We start from the raw sequence: 8,209 nt of genomic DNA, 5'->3' as shown, positions 1-8,209 counted from the left end.
TTCATTTTTAGTATTAATTGTCTTCTTCCTTCTTTTACAGTTACCTTGGCAAAAAGTTCATAAACTTTATTGATGTTTTCAAAGAATTAGCTTAAAAAATATTTTTTGAGACAGGGTCTTTCTCTGTCACTCAGGTTGGAGTGCAGTGGTATGATCATGGCTAACTGTATCCTTGACCACCTGAGCTCAAGCAGTCCTCCCACCGAGTCTCCTGAGTTTCTGGGACCACTGGTGCATACCACCATGCCTGGCTAGTTTTTTAAAATTTATTTTTATTTTGTAGAGACGGTGCTTCACTACTTTGCTTACTCTGGTCTCAAACTCCTGACTCAAGTGATCCTCCTATCTTGGCCTCCCAAAGCGCTGGGATTATAGGTGTGAGCCACCATGCCAGGCCAGAATTAGCTTTTGTTTTCATTAATTTTTACTATTGTTTTCCTGTTTTCAAGTTCATCGTTCTGCTCAAATTTTTATTGTTTCTTTTCTCCTGTTTGCTTTATGCTTAGCTGCTCTTTCTTCTTTAGTTTATGTGGAAATGTAGGTGAGTGGGTTTAGATGTCTCTTCTTTTCTAATATATACATTTAATGCTATAAATTGTCTTCTAACTACTGGTTTGGTTCAATCCCTCAAATTTTGATAAATTGTATTATAATTTTCTTTTAATTCAAATAGTGTTTAATTTATCTTGAGATTTCATTGAGCCATGTGTGATTTAAAAGTGTGTTGTAAATAATCCCACTAAAAAGGGGGCAAAAACATTAACAGATACTCCTCAAAAGAAGACATACGGCCGGGTGCGGTGGCTCATGCCTGTAATTCCAGCACTTTGGGAGGCTGAGGCAGGCGGATCACGAGGTCAGGAGATCGAGACCATCCTGGCTAATACGGTGAAACCCTGTCTCTACTAAAAAAAATACAAAAACATTAGCCGGGCATGGTGGCGGGTGCCTGTAGTCCCAGCTACTTGGGAGGCTGAGGCAGGAGAATGGCATGAACCCAAGAGGTGGAGCTTGCAGTGAGCCGAGATTGCGCCACTGCACTCCAGCCTGGGTGACAGAGCAAGACTCCGTCTCAAAAAAAAAAAAAAAAAAGACATACAAGAGGTCAATAAACATGAAAAAATGTTCAGCATCATTAATCATCAAAGAAATGCAAGTCAAAATCACAATGACTTAACATTACATACCAATCAGAATGGCTATTACTAAAAAGTCAAAAAACATGCTAGCAACAATGCAGATCAACAGGAAACATTTATACGCGATTAGTGGGAATCTAAATTAGTTCAGCCACTGTGGAAAACAGTCTGGAGATTTCTCAAAGAACTTAAAATAGAGCTACCATTAAACCCAGCAATTCCATTACTGGGTATATTTCCAAAAGAAATAAATCATTCTACTCAAAAAAACATGCACATGTTCATGGCAGTAGTATTCACAATAGAAGACATGGAACCAACCTAGGTGCCCATCAGTGGTGGACTGGATAAAGAAAATGTGGTATATGTACACCATGGAATATAGTATGCAGTCATAAGAAAGAATGAAACCATATCCTTTGCAGAAATGTGTTTGCAACTTGAGGCCATCATCCTAAGTGAATTAATGCAGAAATAAAGAAAAAAACCCACATGTTCTCACTTATAAGTGTGAGCTAAACATTGGGTACTCATGAACCTAAAGATGGGAAAAATAGACACTGGAAGCTACTTTGGGGGTGGGAAGGGGGAAATGGTTTAAAAACCATCTACTGGCTACTATGTTCACTATTTGATTATGGGATCATTTGTACCCCAAATCTCAGCATCATGTTGTATACCCATGTAATAAACCTGCACATGTACTCCCTGAATCTAAAATAGAAGAGGAAATTAAAATTATAAAAAATAAATAAATAAAAATGTGTCGATGTTGTCTTATTTCTGAGATCTCTATTCTGTTTCATTGGTCTATGTGTCTGTTTTGTTACCAGTACCATGCTGTTTTGGTTACTGTAGCCTTGTAGTACAGTTTGAAGTTGGGTAGTGTGATGCCTACAGCTTTTTTTTTCTTAGTTTTGTCTTGGCTGTACAAGCTCTTTTGTGGTACCATATCAATTTTAAGGTATTTTTTTTCTAATTCTGTGAAGAATGTCATAGTAATTTAATGGGAATAGCATTGAATCTATAAATTACTTTGAGCAGTATGGCCATTTCATGATATTGATTCTTTCTATCCATGAGCATACAATGTTCTTCCATTTGCTTGTGTCATCTCTTATTTCCTTGAGCAGTGGTTTGTAGCTCTCCTTGGAGAGGTCCTTCACATCCCTTTTAAGCTGTGTTCCTGGGTATTTTATTCTCTTTGTAACAATTGTGAATGGTAAGTTCACTCATGATTTGACTCTGTCTATTGTTGGGGTAAAGGAATGCTTATGATTTTTGCACATTGATTTTGTAGCCTAAGACTTTGCTGAAGTTGCTCATCAGCTTAAGGAGCTTTTGGGCTAAGACAATGGGATTTTCTAGATATAAGATTATATCTTCTGCAAACAGAGACAATTTGACTTCCTCTCTTCTTATTTGAATACTCTTTATTTCTTTCTGTTGCTTGATTGCCCTGGCCAGAACTTCCAATGCTATGTTGAATAGGAGTTGTTAGAGAGGGCATTCTTGTCTTGTGCCGGTTTTCAAATGGAATGCTTCCAGCTTTTGCCCATTCAGTATGATATTGACTGTGGGTTTATCATAAATGTCTCTAATTATTTTGAGATATGTTCGATCAATGGCTAGTTTATTGAGAGTTTTTAACATGAAGGGATGCTGAATTTATCAAAGGCCTTTTCTGCAACTATTGAGATAATCATGTGGTTTTTGTGATTAGTTCTGTTTATATGATGAATTACATTTATTGATTTGCGTATGTTGAACCAGCCTTGTATCCTAGAGAAAAAGCTGACTTGATTGTGATGGATAAGCTTTTGGATGTGCTGCTGAAGTCAGTTTGCCAGTATTTTATTGAAGATTTTCACATTGATGTTCATCAGGGATATTGATCTTCAACAAACCTGACTAAAACAAGCAATGGGGAAAGGATTACCTATGTAATAAATGGCGCTGGGAAAACTGGCTAGCCATATGCAGAAAACTGAAATTGGACCCCTTCCTTATACCTTATACAAAAAATTAATTCAAGATTGATAAAAGACTTAAATGTAAAATCCAACACCATAAAAACCCTAAAAGATAATCTGGGCAATACCTTTCAGAGCATGGACATGGGCAAAGACTTCATGACAAAAATGCCAAAAGCAATTGCAATAAAAGCTAAAATTGACAAATGAGATCTAATTAAACTAAAGAGCTTCTGCACAGCAAAAGAAACTATCATCAGAGTGAACACACAACTTACAGAATGGGGGAAAGCTTTCACAGAATAGGGGAAAGCTTTCACAATCTACCCATCTGACAAAGGTCTAATACCCAGAATCTACAAGGAACTTAAACAAATTTACAAGAAAAGAGCAAACAACCCCATCTAAAAGTGGGCAAAGGACATGAACAGACACTTCTGAAAAGAAGACATTCATGTGGCCAACAACCATATGAAAACAAGCTCAACATCACTGATCATTAGAGAAATGCAAATCAAAACCACAATGAGAAACCATCTCACACTGGTTAGAATGGCAATCATTAAAAAGTCAAGAAACAGATGCTGGTGAGGCTATGGAGAAATAGGAATGCTTTTACACTGTTGGTGGGAATATAAATTAGTTCAACCATTGTGAAAGAAAGTGTGGCGATTCCTTGAGGATCTAGAACCAGAAATAACATTTGACCCAGCAATCCTGTTACTCAGTATATACTCAAAGGAATATAAACCATTCCATTACAAAGATACATGCATGTATATATTCATTGCGGCACTATCCACAATAGCAAAGACATGGAATTAACCCAAATGCCCATCAATGATAGACTGAATATAGAGAATGTGATACATATACACAATGGAATACTATGCAGCCATAAAAAGGAATGAGATAATTTCCTTTGCAGGAACATGGGTGAAGCTGGAAGCATCATCCTCAGCAAACTGTCACAGGAACAGAAAACCAAACACCACATGTTCTCACTCCTAAGAGGGAACTGAACAATGAGAACACATGGACACAGGGAGGTGAACAACACAGACTGGAGCCTGTTAGGGAAGTGTGGGGAGGGAGTACATCAGGATAAATAGCAAATGCATGCAGGGCTTAGTACCTAGGTGATGAGTTGGTAGGTGCAACAAACCACCATGGCACATGTTTACCTATGTAAAAGAATCTGTGCATCCAGCACATGTATCCTGGAACTTTAAAAAATGGTGTATTGTTTAATTTCCAAATATTTGATGATTTGGAAGATATCTTTCTTTCTGTTATTGATCTCTAGTTTTAATTCCATTGTTGTCTGAGCTGACGCTTTGTGTGATATCTATACTTTTAATTTGGTAAGATGTGTTTTATGACCCAGAATGTGATCTAACTTGTTGAACATTTTGTGTGATCTAAAGAAGAAAGTATATTATAGTGTTGTTGAATGGCATATTCCACAAATGCCAGTTACATAAAATTGATTGATATTGCGTTTAAGTCAACTAAATCTTTACTGATTTTCTGCCTGCTTGATCTATCAACTGCTGAAAGATAGATGTTTAAGTCTTCACCTATAATAGTAAGTTTACCTATTTTGCCTTAAAGTTCTATCAGTTTTTGCCTCACATAGTTTGATGCTCTATTGTTAGGGTTGTTGTGACTTTTTGGATAATCATTCCCTTTATCATTTAATCATTGCCTTGTTTATCTATGGCATTTTTTCTTATTCTGAAGTCTGCATTGTCTCAAATTAATTGAGTTACTTCAGCTTTCTTTGGATAAGTGTTAGCACAGTATATCTTTTTCCATCCCTTTACATTTATCCTATCAGAGTCTATATGTAAAGTAAATTTCTTGTATGCAACACATAGTTCAGTTCTGTTTGTTAATTCACTCTGACAGTGTGTGTCTTTTAATTATTATATATGGACCATTTGTCTTTAAAGTGTTTATTAATATACTTGGATTAATATCAACCACATTTTTACTGTTTATTTGTTGCCAAAAGCTGTCTTTTCTGTCTTCTTTCATTTTAATTGAGCATTTTATATAATTCCATTTTCCTATCTCTCTTAGCATATTATCTTACTTTTACAAATATTGTTAGTGGTTGTCCTGGAGTTTACAATATAAAATTTTAACAAATCTAAGTTCACCTTCAAATAAAAGTACTCCATTTCACATGTAGTACTTATTTGTCCCTTGCATCTCTTGTGACGTTGCTGTCATTCTTCTAATTATCCAGAAGATAGAAGTTGTTATTATTATTATTTAGTAATAATAAATAAGCAATAAATAGTTATCTTTTAATCAATTAAAAATGTGAAAGATAAAAAATTTAATTTTTCTTTATTTATTCTTCTCCCTTGTTCTTCTTTTTAAATGTAGACTACAGTATCCGGCTTACATAGTTTTCATTCTATCTAAAGACAATCTTTACACATTTTTTACATGATAGATATGCTGGCAATGAAATTCCTCAGATTTTGTTTGATAAAATATTTTTGTTTCATTTATGAAGGACAATGTATTTTGATATAGAATTCCAGGTTTTTTTTTCTTTTAGCACTTTAAATATTTTGCTTGTTACTTTAAATATTTTAATTATTGCTTGCATAGTTTCTGGTGAGAAGTCCACTGTAATTATTGTTCCTGTTCCTGTATAGGTAAAGCATTTTATTTCTTTCTGGTTACTTTCAAGATTTTCTCTTTGCATTCAGTTTTCTGCAGCTTGAATATGATATGCCGATAGATAGTTTTTGTTTTTGGAGGGAGGAAAGAGAGGTTATTTATTCTCGGGGTATCTCTGAGCTTCCTTGGTCTGTGGTTTGTTGTCTATAATTAATTTTGGAAATTTCTTGGTCATTATTACTTCAAATATTTCTTTTGTCTCATTTTCTCTTTCTTTATATTCTGACATTCTGTAATATTACATCTTTTGAAATTGTCCCGTAACTATTGGCTATTCTATTTTATTCTGTTTTGTTTGTTTGTTTTTCTTTTACATCTTGTCTTCTCTTTGCATTTTAATTCAGGAAGTTCTGCTAATGTTTCTTTAAGGTCACTGATCATTTCCTTGGGTTGAGTCTACTGATGAGCCCATCAGATAATCTTCACCACCCTTGCTCTGTTTTAGATTTCTAGCATCACCATCAATTCACCAAAATTACCATCTAAGTCAGGAATGTACAAGCTTTTGACTTCCCTGGGCCACATTGAGAGAAAAGGAATTGTATTGGGCCACACATAAAATACACTAACGATAGCTGATGAGCTTAAAACAAAAATTGCAAAAATATTTTAAGAAAGTTTACAAATTTGTGTTGTGATTCATTCAAAGCCATCCTGGGCTGCATGTAGCCCATTGGGCCATGGGTTGGATAAGCTTCATCTAAGTGTTGCTGCTAGTTAGTGGTTCCAATGGCTTTTGCTGCAGACGATCTTGGCTTTGGGTTCCAGTTTGCCCTGGGACCTATGTTCTCAGATGGGTTTTTAAAAAGTCACTGATTTTCATTTTATATAGCCCAATCTAAAAATCTCTGCCCTAGAAGTTTACACTAAAATATACTGGAAAAAAAAGATTAATTCAGAACTTTAGGATCTCTGTACCAGGAATTTAGGATTTAAAAACTCAGGAGTTATATAATTTTGGGGGTGAGGGGTGCACATACATCTTTCTTTTTTTAAACTGATTTAAAACTGAAATTTATCATGTCTTTCAATTATAAGCATAAGCAACAAAGCACAATAGTATTGGCAGTAGCTGTGACATTGTTACCAATGGAACTCACACGTATTTTCATATTACATTTATAGTTTTTTTCTAATAAATTAATATATCATTTATGCTGAACCCTTTGAAAAAGGGTTAGTAGACTCACAACTTGATCTTATTATTTAAAGCATTAGTGAAGATGAGGACATATAACTAAACCACGAATTTGCTTAAACATTTCTTTCACTAACTATATTTAGGTATATTCGTTTCCTTTTCAATTTGGTGTATTTTTATTTTAAAATACAAAATTATTCTGAAGAAGTATGCGAAGCAGAATAATGACCCCCAAAGATGTCCACACCCTATTCCCAGGTGCCTGTGAATTTCTTAAAAGAGACTTTGGGTTTGTTGGCCTGTAAATTAGTTCAACCAGTGTTGAAGACACTGTGGAAGACAGTATGGTGATTCCTCAAGGATCTAGAACCAGAAATACCGTTTGACTCAGCAATCCCATTATTGGGTATATACCCAAAGGATTATAAATCATTCTACTATAAAGACACATGCACATATATGTTTATTGCAGCACTATTCACAAAAGCAAATACTTGGAACCAACCCAAATGCCCATCAATGATAGACTGGATAAAGAAAATGTGGCACATATACATCATGGGATATATACTATGCAGACATGAAAAAAGATTCATGAAAAAAGAGTTCATTTCCTTTGCAGGGACATGGATAAAGCTGGAAACCATCATTGTCAGCAAACTAACACAAGAACAGAAAACCAAACACTGCATGTTCTCACTCATAAGTGGGAGTTGAACAATGAGAACACATGGACACAGAGAGGGAAACATCACACACCAGGGCCTGTTGGAGGCTGGGGGCAAGGGGAGGGGTAGCATTAGGAGAAATACCTAATGTAGATGACAGGTTGATGGGTGCAGCAAACCACCATGGCACGTGTATACCTATGAAACAAACCTGCATGTTCTGCACCTGTATTCCAGAACTTGAAGTATAGTAATAATAAAAAGAGACACTTTGGGGATATGATTAAAGTTAAGGACCTTGATATGGAGAGATTATCCCAGATTATACACATGGGCTCAATCTAATCATACAAGTCCTTAAAAGTGGAAAAGAAAGGCATAATGTTGGGTCAAAAAGATGAGACATGAGTAGAACTGTACTTGTTTTTGCTGGAGTTGAAACTGCAGGCAGGTGACCATGAACCAAAGAATGCAGTCAGTGGGAAAGACCTTCAGCTACAGACAGGAAGAAAATGGGGATCTCAGTTCTACATCTGCAAGAAGTTGAAATCTGCCAGCAATCCAAATGAATAGGAAACAGATTACCTC

The sequence above is a fragment of the Macaca fascicularis genome, chromosome 2, assembly GCF_037993035.2.
Source record: "Macaca fascicularis isolate 582-1 chromosome 2, T2T-MFA8v1.1".
NCBI classification, from domain to species: Eukaryota; Metazoa; Chordata; class Mammalia; order Primates; family Cercopithecidae; genus Macaca; species Macaca fascicularis.
The sequence above is the reverse complement of the archived record's forward strand: the minus strand, read 5'-3'. Positions refer to the sequence as shown.